The sequence below is a fragment of the Lethenteron reissneri genome, chromosome 62 (genome assembly GCF_015708825.2).
Source record: "Lethenteron reissneri isolate LAM-NWPU_2019-01 chromosome 62, ASM1570882v1, whole genome shotgun sequence".
NCBI classification, from domain to species: Eukaryota; Metazoa; Chordata; class Hyperoartia; order Petromyzontiformes; family Petromyzontidae; genus Lethenteron; species Lethenteron reissneri.
Window position 1 is genome coordinate 5,820,999 of NC_083840.1, and position 25,070 is coordinate 5,846,068.

The following is a 25,070-nucleotide window of genomic DNA, read 5'->3' on the forward strand; positions in this document are numbered from 1 at the left end:
ACGGCACGCGGCCACGGTCGTCATCATCGTCATCATCGTCGCTTTCTTTCGTCCATTCGGTGACGCATTGGGGGGTCAAACGCCACCACCCCCGATCTCGTGTGAGGTTTTTTTCTTCTGCTCACAACAAACATCGACTCGAAATCTGCTGTCGTTTAAAAATAAAATAAATAATTTCGTCCCACTTGCACCGCTCTGGTCCACACTTTCACCCACTCACCCACATGTCCACTCACCCACTCACTCGCCCACCCACATGTCCACTCACCCACTCACTCCCCCACCCACATGTCCACTCACCCACTCACTAACTCACCCACATGTCCACTCACCCACTCACTCACTCACCCACATGTCCCACTCACCCACTTACGCGCTCACCCACATGACAACTCACCCACTCGCCCACATGTCCACTCACCAACTCACCCACTCACCCACATATCCACTCACCCACTCACTCACTCACCCACATATCCACTCACCCACTCACTCACTCACCCACATATCCACTCACCCACTCACTCATTCATGCACTCGCCCACTTACACACTCACTCACGCAGCCACTCACCCACCTATTTACCAACTCACCCATTCACCCACCCAGTCGCCCCCCTCACTCATGCACTCGCCCACTTACACACCCGCCTACGCAATTATTCATGCACCCACTCACACACCCATACATCCTCTCATGCACCCATTCACTCACGAAACCCACTCATTCACTCACTAAGCCACTCATTCACTCACAAACCCACTCATTCAACCACCCACTCACACACTCGCACACACACCCACCCACACTCTCAACCACCCACACACGTGCCCGCACTCACTCACTTATCCACTCACCCATTCACTCAAGCACCCACCCACACACCCACCACACACCCACCCACACTCTCAACCATCCACTCAACCACCCACTCAACCACCCACTCAACCACGCACTCAACCACCCACTCAACCACCCACACAACCACCCACACAGCCACCACTCAACCACCCACTCTCAACCACCCAGGCAACCACCCACCCTACATAAACCCAGGTCAAACTGAAACTTTTATACATTTGCTTACACGTTTGCATGTTTGCCACCATCCAAACGTATTTTGACTACCAGCTCGGCTACCGTTCTGCTACGTGTCAAGACACGTGTAGTATTTCACCAAACATGATTGTCAACATTAACTTATATGCCTTGGCACCCCCAGGGTGCCTTACGCCACATTATAGAACCGCAGAGCTTGGGCAATCACTGGGGATTTGAATGTTACCCTCCCCCCCCACCCACTTTGCATGCAAGGGTTTGTCTCGGGTTTCTTTCCACGGTGGCCCGCAGATGTTGACTACCTCGCCTGGTATACAGGAGGTCGTGGGTTCGATCGCGACCCTGACGTTGCCTGCTGTATATTTGGAGTTTGCATGTCTCTCTCTCATCATCATCACGGTGGCTAGGAGATCTCAACTACCTCGCCTGGTCTACAGGAGGTCGTGGGTTCGATCCCGACCCTGACGCCTGCTGCTGTATATTTGGAGTCTCTCTCTTTCTCATCATCATCACGGTGGCTAGATGTTAACTACCTCGCCTGGTATACAGGAGGTCGTGGGTTCGATCGCGACCCTGAAGATGCCTGCTGCTGTATATTTGGAGTTTTCGTGTCACTCTCTCATCATCATCATCATCACGGTGACTAGGAGATGTTAACTACCTCGCCCGGTCTACACGAGGTCGTGGGTTCGATACCGACTGCTGCTGCTGCTGTATATTTGGAGTCTGCATGTCTCTCTCTCTCATCATCACGATGGCTAGGAGATGTTGACTACCTCGCCTGGTCTACAGGAGGCCGTGGGTTCGATCGCGACCCTGAAGATGCCTGCTGCTGTATATTTGGAATTTGCGTGTCTCTCTCTCTCATCATCATCACAGTGGCTAGGAGATCTCAACTACCTCGCCTGGTCTACAGGAGGCTGTGGGTTTGATCCCGACCCTGACGCCTGCTGCTGTATATTTGAAGTTTTCGTGTCTCTCTCATCATCATCATCACGGTGGCTAGGAGATGTCAACTACCTCGCCTGGTCTACAGGAGGCTGTGGGTTCGATCCCGACCCTGACGCCTGCTGCTGTATATTTGGAGTCTCTCTCTCTCTCATCATCATCACGGTGGCTAGGAGATGTTGACTACCTTGCCTGGTCTACAGGAGGGCCGTGGGTTCGATCGCGACCCTGAAGATGCCTGCTGCTGTATATTTGGAGTTTGCGTGTCTCTCTCTCTCCGTGGTCGCGTGGACTTTTCTCCGGGTCCTCTGGTTTTTTTCCCTCTGATGAGAACTGGGCATGAGCCTGCCAGCAGGGGGCGGTCTTGCTTTTCCCAAACCGAGTAAAAGCAGCTTCCTCTCCTGCTTCTGCCGCAGAGGTCACAACCGGGGTACCCGATACCCGTACCCTACACGATACCCGGCTACCCGTACCCGGCCGGGTACGGGTAGCCGTTTGCGACCCTGGTGCGGCTGGGTACGGGTAGGCCGTGAGTCACTGGTGAGTCACCGTTTGTCACTCATTTCCCAACGTCTCGTCTCTTCTCACAATTCAAGTTCCTAGAATCAACCCACCCGCGCCTGCAACATGGCTTCATCCCAGAGGTCGCATTCAGGTACCCGATACCCGTACCCTACCCGTACCTGACCGGGTACGGGTAGTATTCTTAGGTTTTTTCGGTAAAGTCACGTTTTACCTACGTGACTTTACCGAAAAAACATAAGAATATGAATCCTTGCAGTCACGAAAGCTTCAAATCTGGGTACGGGTAGGGTACGGGTACGGCCGGGTACGGGTACCCGTTTGCGACCCTGGTGCGGGCGGGTACGGGTAAGGAATCAAAACCCGTTTGCGACCTCTGATACAAACGTTGATTCTGAATGCGTAGAGGCGAGGGTGAAACCCGGCAGCCCAAACCTCGTAGGCCACAGGCCACCGTGGCGGAGAGGGCCAGCGTAGCTCCCGCATCAGGCCTCATCCTCGGCCTGCTCCCGGGGGCTTGGGGTCGGGGACCCGCCGGGCGAGTCCCAGGCTGCGCGCGGCGCCAGGCCTCGTCTGGAAGCTTCCAATGCACCTGCACGCGCAAGCACGCAGGCAAAGACAAAGGTCACCCCCGCCGCCTAGGTAGCCTCTAACGGGCTGCCGGGGCAAGTGCTGTTCGAGGAGTGTCTCCCACCCCCCCCCCCCCCCCCGCCAAGGGAGGCGATGTTTTACACGTCGCACCAGGAACTCGTCACGAGGCCGAGGCGACCTAGGGTAGGCCCACGACCTGGTGGGCGGTGGCCGTGGCGATCGAACTCGGGTCACTGGCGGGTTCGTAGCGCAGCGCGCTAACCGCTGCACGACCACTCCCCACCATTACCAACAACCGCGCCATTCGCCACTAAGTGGCGGTGACGTCACCACGGCGCCTGTGCCAGGCTATGTGCACCTTGAGGCCACGTGAAGTGTCGAAAGGCTCGCTGACATCAGGTCTTGGGACAGACCTGGCAGGTGCCGTGGGTTGGTTGACTAAGATGACTGGTAGATGCACCACCAGCTGTACCCCCTATAGTGCCAACTTGCTGCGTTTTAATTGCCCGGCGCTCTTGCGAGCGTCACTCCTCCGCCCCCCGTTGTTGCTGGAGGGCGACTGCCTCCAATTGCCCAGCAGCGTCCTTCACGAGCCTCCTCCACAGAGGCCGATCGTGACACCGCTGGTACCAATCATCGGCAAGTCCACTCAGCTCCACGTCCTCCTGTACCACATCACTCCATCTCCTCTCTAGCCCGTGCTGCGCCCGTTTAGCCCCCTCGATCCGGCCGAACAAAAGCTGTTTTGGCATACGGTGGCTGGGCATGCGGGCTACATGACCCAGCCAACGCAGGCTTGCCTGCCGGAGGAGCTCACCGATGGGACTTTGCCCAGATCTTTCATGGATTTGTGAGCTCCTCACACAATCCAGCCTGCTTAAACCCAGGATGGATCGTAGGCAGGCCAGCCTAAATGTTTCCAACCGGCGAAGATGTTCCATTACGGGGGTCCACGTTTCACAAGCGTAGAGAAGGGAGGGAATGACTGTGGCCGAGAAGACTTGAAGCTTCGTGCGGAGCGACAGACCAGGTAGCTTCCACACAGCATTACGCAACCGATGAAAAGATATTGCCGCTCGACTGATTCGGAGTGAGACCTCTGCTGTTAAACCGGAGCCGGGCATGAGCACACTGCCCAGGTATGGGAAACTCTCCACTCTCTCCACTACTGCCCCATCACCGATTGGAAGTTGTGGGGGTGGAGTGTCCGATGGTACAAAATACCCAGGCAGGTGCCTAGTTTTGGTGGGGCTGATGGTAAGGCCCCACCTCTTAGTGGCACTCTCCACATGGACGGACACAGATGGCCAAACATACACACACAGACGGACAAACACACACACACTCAACAACCGCCATTCGCCACTAAGTGTCGGTGACGTCACCACGACGCTTGTGCCAGGCCAAGTGCACCTTGAGGCCACGTGGAGTGTCGAACGCCCGCTGGCAGGAGGTTACGGGGCAGACCCAGCAGGTGCCACGGGTCGACTGACCGAGATGACCGAGATGACTGGCTGATGCACCACCTGTGCCTCCTACTGTACCAACTTGCTCTCACACACTCACTCAGACGGACACGCGGACACGGACGGAGGGACGGTACCCGCACCGTGATCCAGATGAGCACGGCGGCCGTGGCGAGGAGTGAGGACCATCCGCGGAGAAGACGCATCGAGAGGGCATTCATCCCTGCGGCAGAGTCGCACACAAAGACAAAGGTCCCCCGCGTAGCCTACACAGAACCCTGCACGAGCGAGTGAGTGCGAGTGGAACACACTGGCACGCACATACACGCGCGTACGCCTGGTGAACCGGCAAATCACTCACTCGCGCGCGCGTGTACAGAACTCACACCCCACTGAACCAGTATTGCAAGTGCCAGCTAAGAAAAACAAACGTCTTTTTCTAATAAAAATCCATCTCCGAGGACGATGTCACACTCCAGTTCGCATGTCACTCCGAAGCGATAATGCCTCAAGATCCCTGTGGGTGTGGGGCGAGTGGTAGTGTCAACTACACAGCAGCAAACTAAACTCTAAACTATATTTATTTTACGAGGTACGGCCTCGCTGAGCTGTAAAGCTCTTGTTTTTTTAGAAGCGACCTTCCTGCCAAAAATTATGGCTCAACGAAGCGGCTCATCATCATCATCATCACGTAGAAATGAATAGCAGCAGCTGTCAAAATACTCTTAAACTCCACGCGTGGTGGTGGTGATGTCGATTCTAAATGTGGAGGGGGAAAAACCGGAGCACCTGGAGAAAAATCCAGGGAGTGAGAGAGCGAGAAAGGGACCCGAAAACTCGAAAATATAGCAAAGGTGTCAGAAGCATTGCAAGTGGACCGACCAAAACGTCACCTCCATTTCACCCAACGTCCTCGGCTACTGCCATCAACATGCGCGAACTCCGGATCATTTGGGGGGGGAGGGGGGTAGAAAAAAAACACACACAAAATCTGACAAGATATGTCTCTTTGGTTTAAAGACATTTTTTAAAAAACTTGATTTTAAGCTTTCGTGACTACAGGAATTCATGCTCTCTGGTTCTTTCGGGGAAGTCACGTGGGTAGAAAAAAATAATAAAATAAAATAAAACACGACGTCGCAACACAAGCGTCCGTCTTCAGGTGAGACATTTTTAAAAAAGTTGGTAAAAAAAAGTTTTTCAATGCACACACAATTTCATTTTCACCCTAAGGTGCAACATCTATTATTTTGACCACAGAATTAATCGCATTGGATGTGCCGATTTAAAAGTGGGTGGCATCCTTGAGCAAAATGTTTCTCTTTATGCAAGCAACCCACTTTTATTCGGCATGTGAAATGCGATTAATTCTGGGGTCAAAAACACATTCCTGCTGCGGAGGGAGCTGGTAGGAACGTCGGGTTGCTCGGTCAATGGCCTGCAGGGTCAACGGCGGCGTGGTGTATTCCGCAAATATGCCCGACTGTGAGGGCGGGCACAAGCCGGCGTGAGTAGGTTAAACGTTGAGTTTTATAAGGGCACCACGGGGTGACCAGCCCCTCCCCACCCAGCCCACCCCTCCCACCCAGCCCCTCCCCACCCCACCCTCCCCACCCAGCCCCTCCCCACCCCACCCTCCCCACCCAGCCCCTCCCCACCCTCCCCACCCAGCCCTTCCCCACCCTCCCCACCCAGCCCCTCCCCACCCCACCCTCCCCACCCAGCCCCTCCCCACCCTCCCCACCCAGCCCTTCCCCACCCTCCCCACCCAGCCCCTCCCCACCCTCCCCACCCAGCCCCTCCCCACCCTCCCCACCCAGCCCCTCCCCACCCAGCCCCTCCCCACCCTCCCCACCCAGCCCCTCCCCACCCTCCCCACCCAGCCCCTCCCCACCTCCCCTCCCCACCCAGCCCCTCCCCACCTCCCCTCCCCACCCAACCCCTCCTTCCCCACCCAGCCCCTCCCTGCACGACGGACACAATAATCCCCTGTGGGCTGGTGTAACCAGGAGGTTCCTACCAGTATAATTGGTTTTGTACTTTAGAGTGCAAATTAAATTGCGTGCATTGAAAACTTTCGTCATTTTTTATTACCTAATTTGTGTAATTACCCTGTAGAGACGATAATGATGGCTCTGCCTATGCCAACCCTCGTCCAAGCAATAAATAAAAACGTGTACACATTGTATTCAGCCATGATCCCGAAAGCTTCCGTGTTAAACGGCAGTCAGATTGCAAATGTTGCGGTGGGTTCATGCTCCAATACACCACCGGTGTGTACTGCATTAGTAAACTACACTGTACACTACACTATACACTACACTAAAATGTGTGATTATTAATTATAAAAATTAAGTCAATGACACGAATTGGCACTGAACGTCAAAATAGGTTCACTGTGTTGACCGAGTAGGTACCAATGGCTCAAGTAAAGTCTGGCTGCACTGCTGATGAGACACGTGAATGTCGAAACCAGTGCACAGTGGTGACCGTGTGGGTACCAATGGTTCAACTAAAGTCTGGCTGCAATGCTGATGAGACACTTGGACATCGAAACCGGTGCACAGTGTTGATCGTGTGGGTACCAATGGTTCAACTAAAGTCTGGCTGCACTGCTGATGAGACACTTGGACATCGAAACCGGTGCACAGTGTTGATCGTGTGGGTACCAATGGTTCAACTAATGTCTGGCTGCACTGCTGATGAGACACTTGGACATCGAAACCGGTGCACAGTGGTGATCGTGTGAGTACCAGTGGCTCAACTAAAGTCTGGCTCCACTGCTGATGAGACACTTGAACGTCGAAACCGGTCAACAGTTTCGAGACTGCGAGAGGTTCGAGCCGAAACGTCGCCCCGGAAACGCGCACAGCGAGGCCGCTTACCTCGTCAAAAGGCGCCGTGCCACGTGCTGTTACGTGGGTCTCGCCTTCATTGTTGTTGTTGTTTACTCGCGGCGTGGCTGCTGCTGTTGTTGTTGTTGTTTACTCGCGGCGTGACTGCTGCTGTTGTTGTTGTTGCGAAACAATTGGAGAGGGCTCGGGGCCTATCAGACAGAAGCAACCAAAGGACGGCGGCGGCGGCCACGCGCGCGCGCGCACACAGAAGTCGTGGTCCATGACAAATCACAAGCGGCGAATCGATTCTAGGGATTTCCTACCGAGGGAATCGAAACCTTGGCTCGATCCGCAGGTTGTTGGAGCACGCGCGGCGGAATCGATTTGCGAACGATTCAGCTGTCGTAGGCGGGAATCGATTTTGTAACGCCAGTTGATTGAGGGGGGGCATGTAATCGATTAATTTAGTAGAGGGGAAACTGTTGACGGAATCGAAACTTTAAGATGAATGGGTTATCGATTCGTTTAGTCGCGATTCGCTATCTCAACAAAATTATTTGAGCGGGATGGAATCGATTCCTAGGAAAATAAGAAATCGGAATCTATATTTAGACAAATCAGAATTAAAATCTATATTTAGACAAATCAGAATGAAAATCTATATTTAGACAAATCAGAATGAAAATCTATATTTAGACAAATCAGAATTAAAATCTATATTTAGACAAATCAGAATGAAAATCTATATTTAGACAAATCAGAATTAAAATCTTTATTTAGACAAATCAGAATGAAAATCTATATTTAGACAAATCAGAATGAAAATCTATATTTAGACAAATCAGAATGAAAATCTATATTTAGACAAATCAGAATTAAAATCCATATTTAGACAAATCAGAATGAAAATCTATATTTAGACAAATCAGAATGAAAATCTATATTTAGACAAATCAGAATGAAAATCTATATTTAGACAAATCAGAATGAAAATCTATATTTAGACAAATCAGAATGAAAATCTATATTTAGACAAATCAGAATTAAAATCCATATTTAGACAAATCAGAATTAAAATCTATATTTAGACAAATCAGAATGAAAATCTATATTTAGACAAATCAGAATGAAAATCTATATTTAGACAAATCAGAATGAAAATCTATATTTAGACAAATCAGAATGAAAATCTATATTTAGACAAATCAGAATGAAAATCTATATTTAGACAAATCAGAATGAAAATCTATATTTAGACAAATCAGAATTAAAATCCATATTTAGACAAATCAGAATTAAAATCTACATTTAGACAGATCAGAATTAAAATCCATATTTAGACAAATCAGAATTAAAATCTATATTTAGACAAATCAGAACTAAAATCTATATTTAGACAAATCATAATTAAAATCTATATTTAGACAAATCAGAATGAAAATCTATATTTAGACAAATCAGCATTAAAATCTAAATTTAGACAAATCAGAATTAAAATCTACTACCACCACGTGACTTTTCTTTCGAAGAAGACGTGCTGCACATCACCGGCATGTGTGTGGTACATGGCGTGCTCCAGCCGGAGCGACGCTCACAACAACGAGCGGAGCGCCGGGTGGATAAAGCACAGCAAGTTGGCACAGTAGGGGGGCACAGGTGGTGCATCAGCCAGTCATCTCGGTCATCTCAGTCAGTCGACCCGTGGCACCTGGGTCTGCCCCGTGACCTCCTGCCAGCGGGCATTCGACACTCCACGTGGCCTCAAGGTGCACATGGCCTGGCACAAGCGTCGTGGTGACGTCACCGCCACTTAGTGGCGAATGGCGCTTGTTGCTCCAGCCGAAGCCGCGCCTTGAGCAGGCCCCTGACCACTGGAAACCCCCACAGAGAGCCGTGCAGGTAGCTCACTGGGAGCATTACCTGGCAAACCCAAAAATAATTGGTTTAGTTTTTGTTTCGTTTCAGCATCTGATCGCCTGTTGCATTGCTGGACAGTGCAAGACCCCTTATTGTTAAGCGACATGTTGACTCGGGTGTGGACCCATCAACTTCAGAGTTGTGTTTTTGTTTGCATTATGGCTGTAGGTATTGTGGTCTATGCAAACATGACTCCTTGTAAAAAAAAGTTGTCAGTTTTGTTGCCAGATAGAAGGGTAAAAAAAAACAATTCTCATATTTTTTTACTAGCAAATGAGGTTCCAATGATGTTGACCAACGATGGGGCCCTTTCCTCTCCGTCCGATACGGGGGGGGGGGTCCGGGTTCAACGACCCAACAAAGACACAACAACGACACCACAACGACGCAAACTTGCAGCACGTGCCTCTGTGCACGGAATGTTACACATTTGGACGCATTCGGCAGGCCAGGAGGCTATTCTTAGATTTTGAGTTTTCGCGACTGCAGTGATCCATACTCATCTTTCGGTAAAATCGCCCTCTTCGGCAATTGTTTCTTGCTGGGGTTGTCCCACCTGATGTGTTTATACCTACGTGACTTTACCGAAAGAAGAAAAGAGTATGAGGCTATTCCTGGCACGAGTTCCACTCCAGAGGAAAGTTTACGAAGACGTGGCCCAGAGAATTATGATACTCCGACTGATGCTCCTGCTGCTGTTGTGGAGTGACTCATGCAGCCAGCTATGGCTGCAGGGTTTTGGGTAGTACATGTTGTTTATGTACCGTTTATTGTGAAAATTCCGTCACAGTTCCTATGATCACTGTTACATTGCTTTTATGGCTTTATTTTGATGATTTCGAAAAGTTTTTTTGGTTTGGCCATGTTTGTTTGTTGTAGTACGGAGTTAGACTGATGGCCTTAATCTAAGTTGTCTTGTGGTTGTTGTTGTTTGACTTGCATCCCACTGGGATTTGTGCACACAGCGTTGGTGTACGGTGCTTTTTCTGCAATATTTTGCTGTCTTTTCTTGGATTTTCTGTTTGCACTTAGTCACATAGTCACTTTAAGATGTTTTCTTGTTCATGTTTTTGTTTGTTGCGGTTGCACCCGCAATACCTAATACATGAACTTGAACTTGAACCACACAACTCCTTCACCTCCAGCCCACGGCCGCACCGTCCCGAACTGGACATCTTCTGAGTAAAGAGCTTTACAGTTCATCGGGTTTCTCTCCACCGGAAGTAAATGGAGATCCTGTCGGATGTTTGTTGTGTAAATCGTTTACACCATTGGAACCTCATTTGCCAGTAAAACATATAATTGTTTTTTTTACCCTTTTATCTGGCAACAAAACTGACACCTTTTTTTTACAAGGAGTCATGTTTGCATAGACCACAATACCTGCAGTCATAATGCAAACAAAAACATAACTCTGATGTATGCACTGTCCTTTTGGCGTCATCTGGTCCAACACCATGTGAGACTCGGCTCTAAGGAAAGCTGTCTCGGGTGTGGACCAATCAACTTCAATGACAGTGCATACATTATCAGAGTTATGTTTATTGTTTGCATTATGACTGCAGGTATTGTGGTCTATGCAAACATGACTCCTTGTAAAAAAAAAAGGTGTCAGTTTTGTTGCCAGATAAAAGGGTAAAAAAAACTATTATCTTAATTTATCTGCTGTGCGGTTATCGGTAATTCAGTGTCAACATCTCCATTCTATTGCGAGAATGCTGCTGTTGTTGTTGTTGTTTCTGCTGGCTTGCCTCAATGTTGGTGAATCAGACTTGTATGTAATTGATGTATGGATTACGTATTTGTAGTTATTGACGTTCTCTACGTTTGCATTTTGTTTTGCTGTTGTAGCTTTGCTGTGACCCGTGCCCATAACTGGACGTCTGTTGTAAAAAGAGCTCCCTCCCTCTCTCTGCCTCCGCCCCCCTCTGTCTATTTAAGGCCACCCCACAGAGACGATCACCCCTCTCTGTACCTGTGTTATTCTCTCTCTCTATGTATCTTGGTGATATCTGTCTGCTTATATGTCTGTCTGTGGTTTTCTGGTTAGATTTTGTGTCGCTATTTCATTATACCTGATGATGATTGCTTGTGTTGCAATCGAAACGTCGTATGCTAGTATTTAATTTATTATTTATCCTTATACGTGACTTTACCGAAAGAACCAAAGAATAAAAAGAGCTTTATAGCTAATCGGATTTCTGCTGCTGCTGCTGCGGTCTAAATAAAGATTTCGCGGAAGGTGACGTCATCGCGGTGGAATGTAAATTGTTCCACTGGAGACGATGACGTCACCCGTGTTGTTTCCGTCTCCGTTACACCTGGACGGGTGGCGCGTGACGTCACGTGCAGGCGAGAAAGTTCGGGCTGAACGATTTTGGGGGACTGATCTAATTGGGATTTTTTTTCTGACAGATGTTGCGATTTGATTTGCGATTAAATCTTTTTAAAGTCAAGCTTCAGTCCAATACTCATTGTGTAATATATTTAAAAACATGTGATGGGGCATTACCACGTGATACCATCAAGATATGAACTGCTCTTTAAATTCTAATGCAAGGATGATAACTTAAAATATATCCATTGCTTCCAACATGTATTTATTCAAATGTTTTAATGGGAATAGAACAATGAAACATATAACAATTTACATTTCTATTTAAAGCTTTCGTGACTGCAGGGATTCATCTTCTTGGTTCTTTCGGTAAAGTCCAATTACTTTCTTATTGGAATTGTTTGATTTTGTATTATTATAACTTTATTTATTAAACTTAACAATTGTTCTATGTCTTCTTGGTTCTTTCGGTAAAGTCACGTAGAAGGGAAATAATAAAATAATAAAAATAAAACAATTAAATAATTCTCACGACGTTTCGGCCCCAACGCAAGCAGCCGTCCTCAGGTGAAGAACAGGTCTGTCGGAAAGACAGTGTCATTTCAGACACTGTCTTTATTTTATTATGTTTTATTTTTATTATTTTATTATTTCCCTTCTACGTGACTTTACCGAAAGAACCAAGAAGACATATAACAATTGTTAAGTTGAATAAATAAAGTTAGAATAATACAAAATCAAACAATTCCAATGAGAAAGTAATTGGACTTCTCAAATCGCAAAAAAATCGCAGCCTTTGAGATTTGCTAATCGCATTGTTTCAAATTTCGATTTGAAATCGAACAATCGTTCAGCCCTAGTCCATCGCCTATAGGGGGGCAAATGAATAGAAGAGTTCCCCATCAGCATCAGCCACGGAGCGTGGGTTGGTGGGAGGCGGAAGGACTTCTGGGGTTAAACTTTCAACTTATCACCGCAGGGATATCTTTATTCACAAGGATCTTGTCCGTAAATAATTATGCTCCTTACTTGTGTGACCTCGTGTTGTTGTTGTGGTTTTTGTTGTTACGGTTAACAATCATCAGGTTTCACACACGGTTTGGATTAAAAGCATTTCATTTAAAACTAAACTGCAGTTTTTGTTGTGGAATGTTGTGGATTTGCTCTCCAACACACCAGTGTGCTGTACTAGTAACGAATTGGTATCTTCTAAGTGACAAGCTCGTACAAATTGGCTGTGTCGGGTGGTGGCGGGTTTAACGACACATTTTTATTTACTCGATCAAACCCGAGAAACTGTTTTAGGGATGATATTTGTCGCGAAAGCCTAAGTGTTAAACTCTTTTTTGTTTCGATTTAAAGCTTTCGTGACTGCAGGGATTCATCTTCTTGGTTCTTTCGGTAAAAGCACGTAGAAGGGAAATAATAAAATTATAAAAATAAAACATAATAAAATAATTTTCACGACGTTTCGGCCACAACGCAGTCTCCCCGACAGACCTGGTCTTCACCTGAGGACGGCTGCTTGCGTTGTGGCCGAAACGTCGTGAGAATTATTTTATTATGTTTTATTTTTATTATTTTATTATTTCCCTTCTACACGTTATTTTATGATAGCTCAACGAAAGTGGCTCAGCATCATCATCATCAAGGGGACGTATATAGCAGAAGCCAAATACTCTAAACGCGTGACGTTGATTCTGAAAATGGAAGGAAAACCCTTGAGACAAATCCATGCGACCACGGAGAGAGAGAGAGACATGCACAATCCAAATATACAGCAGCAGGCGTCAGGGTCGGGATGGAACCCACGACCTTCTGGACACCAGGCGAGGTAGTTAACATCTCACCATGGCGAGAGAGACACGCAAACTCAAAATATACAGCAGGCGTCAGGGTCGGGAAGGAACCCACGACCTCCTGTACACCAGGCGAGGTAGTTAACATCTCACCATGGGGGGAGAGACACGCAAACTCCAAATATACAGCAGCAGGCGTCAGGGTCGAGATGGAACCCACGACCTCCTGTACACCAGGCGAGGTAGTTAACATCTCACCATGGGGGGAGAGACACGCAAACTCCAAATATACAGCAGCAGGCGTCAGGGTCGAGATGGAACCCACGACCTCCTGTACACCAGGCGAGGTAGTTAACATCTCACCTTGGCGAGAGAGACACGCAAACTCCAAATACACAGCAGCAGGAGTCAGGGTAGGGATGGAACCCACGACCTCCTGGACACCAGGCGAGGTAGCTAACATCTCTTAGCCACCGTGATGATGAGAGAGAGAGAGAGACACGCAAACTCCAAATATACAGCAGCAGGCGTCAGGGTCGGGATGGAACCCACGACCTCCTGGACACCAGGCGAGGTAGTTAACATCTCACCATGGGGGGAGAGACACGCAAACTCCAAATATACAGCAGGCGTCAGGGTCGGGAAGGAACCCACGACCTCCTGTACACCAGGCGAGGTAGTTAACATCTCATAGCCACCATGGCGCCCCAAAGGGTTCGAACTGACCCAAGTTTCTTTTTCGCCCCTTGGCATCGCCGTTGTGAACACGACAACGTTATTGCTGCGGGTTTCTATTGTCAGTTTGTGTTTGGTAAATCTGTAATTGTGGATTGCTTTGACGTCGTCTGCCGGCCTTGAAAAATATCTTCCTGAGTCAATGGGCTGGTCCATTGGGCAATGTGAGTCTATGGGCAATGTGAGTCTATGGGCAGCGTTAGTCTATGGGCAGTGTTAGTCTATGGGGAGTGTTAGTCTATGGGCAATGTTAGTCTATGGGCAGTGTTAGTCTATGGGCAGTGTTAGTCTATGGGTAGTGTTAGTCTATGGGCAGTGTTAGTTTATGGGCAGTTGTGGTAATGGTGGTTGTGGTGGTAGTGGTGGTAGTGGTGGTAGTGGTGGTTGTGGTGGTAGTGGTGGTAGTGGTCGTGGTTGTGATGGTAGTGGTGGTTGTGGTGGTTGTGGTAGTGTTGGCATTGGTGGTGGTAGTGGTGGTTGTGGTGGTAGTGATGGTAGTGGGGGTAGTAGTGGTTGTGGTTGTAGTGGTGATTGTTGTAGTTGTGGTGGTAGTGGTATGATTCAAGCCTGAAGGACAAAGACCAGGTGCAACAGCTGCGCAAAGACATCAGTAGTAGCCTCCAGTCCATCGACAACACCCAGCTACCTGGAAAGTTAAAGGCTTGGTGTCTGCAGTTTGGTCTCCTACCCCGGGTGTTGTGGCCCCTAGCAGTGTATGAGGTTCCAATCTCAACAGTGGAGAAGATGGAAAGAGGAGTCACAGGCTACTTAAAGAAGTGGCTCGGAGTTCCACGATGCCTTACCACCATAGGCCTCTATGGAGATGGTGTCCTCAAGCTGCCCCTCACCAGTCTAACCGAGGAATTCAAGTGTGCAAAAACCAGGCTCCAGATGACACTGAATGAATCTCGAGACCCAGTGGTGAGCAACAACGCGCCGACCTTGGCAACTGGGCGCAAATGGAGGCCAGGAAAAGCAGTCCAGGAGGCAACAGCAGCCCTCAGACATGCTGACATTGTGGGTCATGTTCAGCAAGGGAGAGGAGGCTTTGGACTAACTAGCCGTGCTGCTTGGAGTAAGGCCACTGCACCAGAGCGGCGGAAGATGGTAGTGCAGGAAGTACGCCATCAGGAGGAGGCTGCAAGGTGGGCCAAGGCAGTCTCTCTTGCCAAACAAGGACAGTGGACTCGATGGGACAGTGTGGAGAAGAGGAAGATCAGCTGGAAGGATCTGTGGGCCATGGAAGCGAGGCGGTTGAGCTTTTCCATCAGAGCAACATATGACGTCCTTCCAACACCAGTTAATCTTCACCAATGGTATGGTGAAGATCCGGACTGTGCCCTCTGTTCCATGCCAGCCAACCTCAGGCACATTCTCACAGGGTGTAAAACAAGCCTCACCCAAGGACGCTACACTTGGCGTCACAACCAAGTCCTTAAAAACCTTGCGTCCGCCCTGGAGGACAAGCGAACTGCCACCAACTCCCTACCACCCCCAGCAGCATCACACCCCTTACGGACGACCTTTGTCCGCGAAGGGGCTAAACCACCAAAGAGCGGCTCTACACCAATAGAGCGAGACCAGCTGCGCTTGGCCCGCGACTGGAAAATGCTAGCTGACATTGGCCGGCAACTTGTGTTTCCTCCGGAGATCGCAACCACCACCCTAAGACCTGACATGGTGCTCTGGTCCCGTTCGCTCAAGAAGGTCTTCATCATTGAGCTCACAGTACCCTGGGAGGACTCAGTAGATGAGGCTTATGAGCGAAAACATCTGCGCTATGCCGATCTAGCTGCTGAAGCACGGCATCATGGCTGGAACACAGAAGTCCGACCAGTGGAGGTGGGCTGCAGAGGTTTTGTGGCAACATCTACAACCAGACTGCTTAGAGACCTGGGAATTAAGGGCCAGAGCCAGCGTTCGGCAATCAGAGCTGTATCGGAGGCGGCAGAAGGCAGCAGTCAGTGGCTCTGGATGAAGAGGAAAGACCCCAGCTGGGCCCCAAAGTGAGAGGGCCAGGAGGTATGCAGTCAACAATGCTTGACTCAGGGATGAGGACGCCCCTGCCATGCATAGTCCCATGGGATGTTGGCTATCAACAACAAGGCAACTCCTATGACTAATTGGGAATGGGACGCAAGCGTAGGATTGATCACCCTGTCGCTGGCCGCCTTTGGGGAGGGTGTATAGTATGAAAGGCCGAAACACCCTAGGACCCAAAGGTTCACTACTGACGATGCGCTCCCCAAATTTCACCAGGCTCACTGTTCATGAACTCTTGGAAGTGCTTGCACAAAGGATAATAACATCTCATCCTGTGTTCTTTGGAATCTGGTAGTAGTGGTGGTAGTGGTGGTTGTGGTGGTGATTGTGCTGGTTGTGGTTGTAGTGGTGATAGTTGTGGTAATTGTGGTTGTGGTGGTAGTTGTGGTAGTGGTGGTAGTTGTGGTAGTGGTGGTAGTTGTGGTTGTGGTGGTTGTGGTGGTAGTGGTGGTAGTAGTGGTTGTAGTGGTTGTAGTGGTTGTGGTAGTGATGGTTGTGGTGGTCGTAGTGGTGGTTGTGGTGGTAGTGGTAGTTGTGGGGGTAGTGGTGGTAGTAGTGGTTGTGGTGGTAGTAGTGGTAGTAGTGGTGGTAGTGGTGGTGGTAGAGTGGTTGTGGTAGTGATTGTTATGGCGGTAGTGGTTGTGCTGGTTGTGGGGTAACGAGTCAGTGACGTTCATCTATTCGGTGCCAGGTGAGGGTGCCCGTTGCGCAACTTTCCTTTCCCGTAACAAACGAGACGGAGCCGAGAAAAGATGTCCCACTTCTTGACAATGAACTGCCAAGTGTCTGACACGGACAGCGTTTCATAGCATTCCTCAGCGCCTCTCTGCGTCTCTTTCTCTGCGTCTCACACGCGACATCTCACCGCGACCAGCGCCTTCCACCCCAAAACCATCCACATCGATTATCATCATCACCGGCCACATCGTCGCAGCGAGCCGCCTTTTTTTGGTGTTTGGGGGCAGCGGAGGGGGGGGGGCAGAGGGGGACAGGGGGGGGGCAGGGGGGTAAACACGTTTATGTGAAATATAAAAAATAGCAGCACTTTGTTGAACAGGTTACAGGTTGTGTGCGTGAGATAGAATCTTGTGTAGTGGTGGTGGTGGTGGCAAAAGTAGAGGCGCCCCAAGTAGCCAACACTGCACCACAGACTCAATGCTGCATCACAGACTCAACACTGCACCACAGACTCAATGCTGCATCACAGACTCAGCACTGCCCATAGACTCAATGCTGCCCCATAGACTCAATACTGCCCCATAGACTCAATGCTGCCCCATAGACTCAATGCTGCCCCATAGACTCAATGCTGCCCCATAGACTCAACACTGCATCACAGACTCAATGCTGCCCCACAGACTCAATGCTGCCCCATAGACTCAACGCTGCCCCATAGACTCAGCACTGCCCATAGACTCAATGCTGCCCCATAGACTCAATGCTGCCCCATAGACTCAATGCTGCCCCATAGACTCAATGCTGCCCCATAGACTCAATGCTGCCCCATAGACTCAATGCTGCCCCATAGACTCAATGCTGCCCCATAGACTCAATACTGCCCCATAGACTCAATGCTGCCCCATAGACTCAATGCTGCCCCATAGACTCAACACTGCACCATAGACTCAATACTGCCCCATAGACTCAATGCTGCCCCATAGACTCAACACTGCACCATAGACTCAACACTGCACCATAGACTCAACACTGCACCATAGATTCAACACTGCACCATAGACTCATCACTGCACCATAGACTCACCACTGCACCATAGACTCATCACTGCACCATAGACTCATCACTGCACCATAGACTCACCACTGCACCATAGACTCATCACTGCACCATAGACTCAGCGCTGCACCATAGACTCATCACTGCCCATAGACTCAGCACTGCACCATAGACTCAGCGCTGCACCATAGACTCAACACTGCCCCATAGACTGAGCACTGCACCATAGACTCATCACTGCCCATAGACTCAACACTGCCCATAGACTCAACACTGCCCATAGACTCATCACTGCCCATAGACTCAGTATTGCACCATAGACTCAACACTGCCCCATAGACTCAACACTGCACCATAGACTCATCACTGCACCATAGACTCATCACTGCCCATAGACTCACCACTGCCCATAGACTCACCACTGCCCATAGACTCAACACTGAGACTCAACACTGCCCATAGACTCAACACTGCCCATAGATTCACCACTGCCCATAGACTCACCACTGCCCATATACTCAGCACTGCCCCATAGACTCAACATTGCACCATAGACTCATCACTGCACCATAGACTCATCACTGCACCATAGACTCTACACTGCCCCATAGACTCAGCACTGCCCATAGACTCATCACTGCCCATAGACTCTACACTGCACCATATACTCTACACTGCACCATAGACTCATCACTGCACCATAGACTCATCACTGCACCATAGACTCAACACTGCCCCATAGACTCACCACTGCACCATAGACTCAACACTGCACCATAGACTCACCACTGCACCATAGACTCACCACTGCACCATAGACTCAACACTGCCCATAGACTCAACACTGCACCATAAACTCAACACTGCACCATAGACTCACCACTGCACCACAGACTCACCACAGACTCACCACAGACTCACCACAGACTCACCACTGCTGTGTGTGTTGTCCTTACATACCCCTCGCACCTCCGATAAGCACGGTTGACTGCGTACGGCGCGTAAGAAGTTCACGGCAGATACATCATCACCAGCACGCCAAGCCCATTCCAGGAATCGCTTCCTCCTCACCCCCCTATCTCACCCCATCCCTCCTCCCACCCTATTCACCCCCCCCCTCCTCTACCCCCTATCTCAACCCCCCTCCCTCCTCACCCCCCTCCCTCACACCCCCCTCCTCACCCCCCCTCCCTCCTCACACCCTGCCTCACCCCCCCCTACCTCCTCACCCCCCCTCCACCCCCCCTCCCTCCTCACCCCCCTCCTCCCCCCCCCTACCTCTCACCCTCGCTCCTCACCCCCTCCCTCCTCACCCCCCCCTCCCTCCACCCCCCTATCTCACCCCCCCTACCCTCTCCCCCCCCCTCCCTCTCACCCCTATCTCCCCCCCCCCCCCCCTCCCTTCACCCCCCCTCCCTCCTCACCCCCCTCTCACCCCCCTATCTCACCCCCCCTACCTCCTCACCCCCCCTCCCTCCTCACCCCCCCCTCCTCACCCCCCCTCCTCACCCCCCCCTACCTCCTCACCCCCCCCCCTCCTCACCCCCCTATCTCACCCCCCCCCCCTCCTCACCCCCCTATCTCACCCCCCCCTCCTACCTCCTCACCCCCCCTCCCTCCCCACCCCCCCCCCCTCCTCACCTCCCTCCTCACCCCCCCCCCCTCCTTACCACCCCCCACCACCCTCCACTCCCCATTCCGAAAAACGCAGCACCTGTGACAAGTGTCGTGAACGTGATGGTATCATAGGCCTTGACCAGGTCAATAAAGCAGAGATGTAGGTCTTGTTGGAATTCCCTACACCTCTGCTGTGGTAGACGGACAGAAAATATGGCATCAGTGCAGGACCGCCCTTTCCTGAAACTGCATTTGGGCTCCGCAAGCCTCTCCTCAGCGTGCCTAGCAAGGCGATGTTGGTAATCCTTGCCAGGACACACACAGAGACACACACACAGACACACCACACACAGACACACCACACATACAGACACACACAGAGACACACAGGGACACACAGACACAAACACACACAGACACACCACACACACAGACACACACAGAGACACACACACAGACACACAGAGACACACAGAGACACACAGACACACAGACACACCACAGACACAGACACACAGAGACACACAGACACAAACACACACAGACACACCACACATACAGACACACCACACATACAGACACACACAGAGACACACACACGGACACACACAGAGACACACAGAGACACACAGACACACAGACACACCACAGACACAGACACACAGAGACACACAGAGACACACAGAGACACACAGACACAAAGACACACAGACACACCACACACACAGACACACCACACACACAGACACACAGAGACACACAGAGACACACAGACACACAGACACAAACACACACAGACACACCACACACACAGACACAGAGACACACAGTGACACACACACAGACACACAGAGACACACAGACACACACACAGTCACACACAGAGACACACACACAGACACAGAGACACACAGAGACACACACAGACACACACACACACACAGAGACTCCCCCCACCCCCTACCCCCACCCCCCACCACACCATATTTGGCCATGACCACGCCTACCCCGACTCCACCACACCCCCTCGCGATTCCAGCCCCGTCCCCAACTCCATATATGGCAATGACCACCCCCCACTCCCTCACTCCCCCCACCCCCCCTCACTCCCCCCACCCCACCATATATGGCAATGACCACGCCCACTCAGCAACTCCCCCCACCCAACCATCTCCAAGCTCCGCCCTCTCCCCCCAACTCCATATAAGGCGAACGGACACGCCTTACCACTCGCCCCCCCCCCCTCCCCCCGATGGGCGGACGGCCCCTATATAAGAAGCCACCTCGGGCGCGCTTTCAAAGAGCGTGTGGGTTGACGCCCGCAGATCTCACAGCGTGGCCACCGTGCGGGTGGGGAATTGAAAGTTGCACGGGCAGCAATCGAAAAAAACTTTTTTAAAAATATTTAAAAAAAAATATTTTTTTTTTAAACTTTTAAAAAAATATTTACATTTTTTAAAACTTAGAATCCCAACCCCCAAAAGCTAAGACGGCAGGCGGTCAAGGGCTGAAAAGAAACCTCCCCCAATAAGGTCCCCCACGAATTGAACTTAAACCCTTCACCCCACGCCTGTGAGTCTGTGAGACGGTGCATATGCATTGCACGCAATAGCCGGTAGCCGGTGTTGAACTCAGCGTTTGGCGGTGGCGACGCGCATCATGCTGGAGAACAGAGGCGCAGAGCAACACGTGGTGCGAAAGTCGAGGCATGGGTGCCATCAGTTCCCAGGTAAATGACTTACGAATTGGGTTCGATTTAGTGGAGTTTGTGGGTTTTCTCTCTCACCATGTTCTGTTCTGTAGAGTGAGTGGAGTTTGTGTGTCTCTCACTTCTGCCCTGTTCTGTAGAGTGAGTGGAGTGTGTGTGTCTCTCACTCCTGCCCTGTTCTACAGAGTGAGTGGAGTTTGTGTGTCTCTCACTTCTGCCCTGTTCTGTAGAGTGAGTGGAGTTTGTGTGTCTCTCACTCCTGCCCTGTTCTACAGAGTGAGTGGAGTTTGTGTGTCTCTCACTTCTGCCCTGTTCTGTAGAGTGAGTGGAGTGTGTGTGTCTCTCACTCCTGCCCTGTTCTACAGAGTGAGTGGAGTTTGTGTGTCTCTCTCTCTCCTGCCCTGTTCTACAGAGTGAGTGGAGTTTGTGTGTGTGTGTGTGTGTCTCTCTCACCCTGTTCTGCAGAGTGAGTGAGTTTGTGTGTCTCTCTCTCCTGCCATGTTCTACAGAGTGAGTGGAGTTTGTTTGTGTGTGTGTCTCTCCTGCCCTGTTCTACGGAGTGAGTGGAGTTTGTGTGTCTCTCTCTCTCCTGCCCTGTTCTGCAGAGTGAGTGGAGTTTTGTGTGTCTCTCTCTCTCCTGCCCTGTTCTACAGAGTGAGTGGAGTTTGTGTGTCCTCTCTCTCCTGCCCTGTTCTGCAGAGTGAGTGGAGTTTGTGTGTCTCTCTCTCCTGCCCTGTTCTGCAGAGTGAGTGGAGTTTGTGTGTCTCTCTCTCCTGCCCTGTTCTACAGAGTGAGTGGAGTTTGTGTGTCTCTCTCTCCCCCTGTTCTACATAGTGAGTGGAGTTTGTGTGTCTCTCACTCTCTCACCCTGTTCTGCAGAGTGAGTGAGTTTGTGTGTCTCTCTCACCCTGTTCTGCAGAGTGAGTGGAGTTTGTTTGTGTGTGTGTCTCTCCTGCCCTGTTCTACGGAGTGAGTGGAGTTTGTGTGTCTTTCTCTCTATCTCACCCTGTTCTGCAGAGTGCGTGGAGTTTGTGTGTGTCTCTCTCTCCTGCCCTGTTCTGCAGAGTGAGTGGAGTTTGTGTGTCTCTCACTCCTGCCCTGTTCTACAGAGTGAGTGGAGTTTGTGTGTCTCTCTCTCCTGCCCTGTTCTGCATAGTGAGTGGAGGTTGTGTGTCTCTCACTCTCCTGCCCTGTTCTGTAGAGTGAGTGGAGTTTGTGTGTCTCTCACTCCTGCCCTGTTCTACGGAGTGAGTGGAGTTTGTGTGTCTCTCACTCTCCTGCCCTGTTCTACAGAGTGAGTGGAGTGTGTGTGTCTCTCTCTCTCCTCCTGTTCTACAGAGTGAGTGGAGTTTGTGTGTCTCTCACTCCTGCCCTGTTCTACAGAGTGAGTGGAGTTTGTGTGTCTCTCTCTCCTGCCCTGTTCTACAGAGTGAGTGGAGTTTGTGTGTCTCTCTATCTCACCCTGTTCTGCAGAGTGAGTGAGTGGAGTTTGTGCGTCTCTCTCTCCTCCTGTTCTACAGAGTGAGTCGAGTTTGTGTGTGTCTTTCACTCCTGCCCTGTTCTACAGAGTGAGTGGAATTTGTGTGTCTCTCTCTCCTGCCCTGTTCTACAGAGTGAGTGGAGTTTGTGTGGGTGAGTCTATGTTCAGTGTGAGTCTACGTGCAGTGTTTATGTGCAGTGTGAGTCTACGTGCAGTGTGAGGAGGTCGTGAGTCCGATCCCACGGTGGGTAGGAGATGTTAACTACCTCGCCTGGTGTGCAGGAGGTTGTGGGCTCCATTCCACGGTGGCTAGGAGATGTTAACTATCTCGCCTGGTCTACAGGAGGTCGTGGGTCCGATCCCACGGTGGCTATGAGATGTTAACTACCTCGCCAGGTGTACAGGAGGTCGTGGGTCCGATCCCACGGTGGCTAGGAGATGTTCACTACCTCGCCTGGTATACAGGAGGTCGTGGGTCCGATCCCACGGTAGCCAGGAGATGTTAACTACCTCGCCTGGTCTACAGGAGGTCGTGGGTCCGATCCCACGGTGGCTAGGAGATGTTAACTACCTCGCCTGGTCTACAGGAGGTCGTGGGTTCGATCCCACGGTGGCCAAGAGATGTTAACTACCTCGCCTGGTGTGCAGGAGGTGATGGGCTCGATCCCACCGTGGCCAGGAGATGTTAACTACCTCGCCAGGTATACAGGAGGTCGTGGGTCCGATCCCACGGTGGCTAGGAGATGTTAACTACCTCGCCTCGTCTACAGGAGGTCGTGGGTTCGATCCCACGGTGGCTAGGAGATGTTAACTACCTCGGCTGGTGTGCAGGAGGTGATGGGCTCGATCCCACGGTGGCCAGGAGATGTTAACTACCTCGCCAGGTATACAGGAGGTCGTGGGTCCGATCCCACGGTGGCTAGGAGATGTTAACTACCTCGCCCTGGTATGCAGGAGGTCGTGGGTCAGATCCCACAGTGGCTAGGAGATGTTAACTACCTCGCCTGGTCTGCAGGAGGTCGTGGGTTCGAATCCCGACCCTGACGATGCTTGCTGCTGTGTATTTGGAGTTTGCGTGTCTCTCTCATCATCATCACGGTGGCTAGGAGATGTTCACTACCTCGCCTGGTATGAAGGAGGTCGTGGGTCCGATCCCACAGTGGCTATGAGATATTGACCACCTCGCCTGGTCTACAGGAGGTCGGGCGTTCGATCCCGACCCTGACGACGCCTGCTGCTGCTGCTGCTGTATATTTGAAGTTTGCGTGTCTCTCTCCCTGTGGTGGCGTGGATTGTTCTCCGGTTTCTCCGATGTTTCCACTCCACATTGAAACTCCCCGTCACACGTTGAGAGAGTTTATCTGCTGCACATATCCACGTGATGACGATGATGATGTCCATAAGCGAGCTCTGGTTCGTGATCGCCAAGGACGCTTCTAACAACAAAATAATTGCTGAGTTTGTAGTTCAATGTGTATGTTGAACTTCTTTCACACCGTACGTAGCCAATCCGCGCTCATCGCTTGCGAGAGAATGCAAACACACGAAAGTTCGGCAACGACAAATGTGTCGTCAAGCCGTCCACCACACACGGAGGGGGCATCGTAATGTTGACACTCCGATGATGCTCTGCTGCTGTTTGTGGAGTGACTCATGCAGCCAGCTATGGCTGCAGAGTTTGGTGGTACATGTTGTTTACGTCGTTTATTGTGAAAATTCCGTCACAGTTCCTATGATCCACTGTTCATTGCTTTTATGGCTTTATTGTGGTGATTTTCGAAAAGTTTTTTGGTTTAGCCATGTTTGTTTGTTGTAGTACAGAGTTAGACTGATGGCCTTAATCTAAGTTGTCTTGTTGTTGTTGTTGTTTGACTTGCATCCCATGGGATTTTTGCACACAGCGTTGGTGTACGGTGATTTTTTTGCAATATTTTGCTGTCTTTTCTTGGATTTTCTGTTTGCACTTAGTACTTTAAGATGTTTTCTTGTTCATGTTTTTGTTTTTTGTTTGTTGCGGTTGCACCCGATTCAAGAGCCGAATGGCTCACAGGGATATACCTAATACATGAACTTTGAACTTTGTTTAGCAAGTTCAGTCCACCGGTTTGCATGTTGCGGAGTAAATCCACAACTTTCACAATCTGGGTGCCGTCAAGTTTCGCCGGTGATGGCATCATCATCATCATCGATTATCCAGCATCACCGTCGATTATCAATCGATTATTCAGCATCACCATCGATTATTTAGCATCACCATCGATTATGCAGCATCACCATC

At 50.4% G+C, this 25,070-nt stretch overlaps 1 protein-coding gene across 1 annotated transcript in view; it reads right to left on the reverse strand.

Moving 5' to 3' along the window:
• LOC133358489 (NXPE family member 3-like) overlaps positions 1-25,070 on the reverse strand; it is a gene marked incomplete at its 3' end in the record, with an annotated part of 180,920 nt that overhangs the window by 22,891 nt on the left and 132,959 nt on the right. The window lies entirely within an intron of this gene.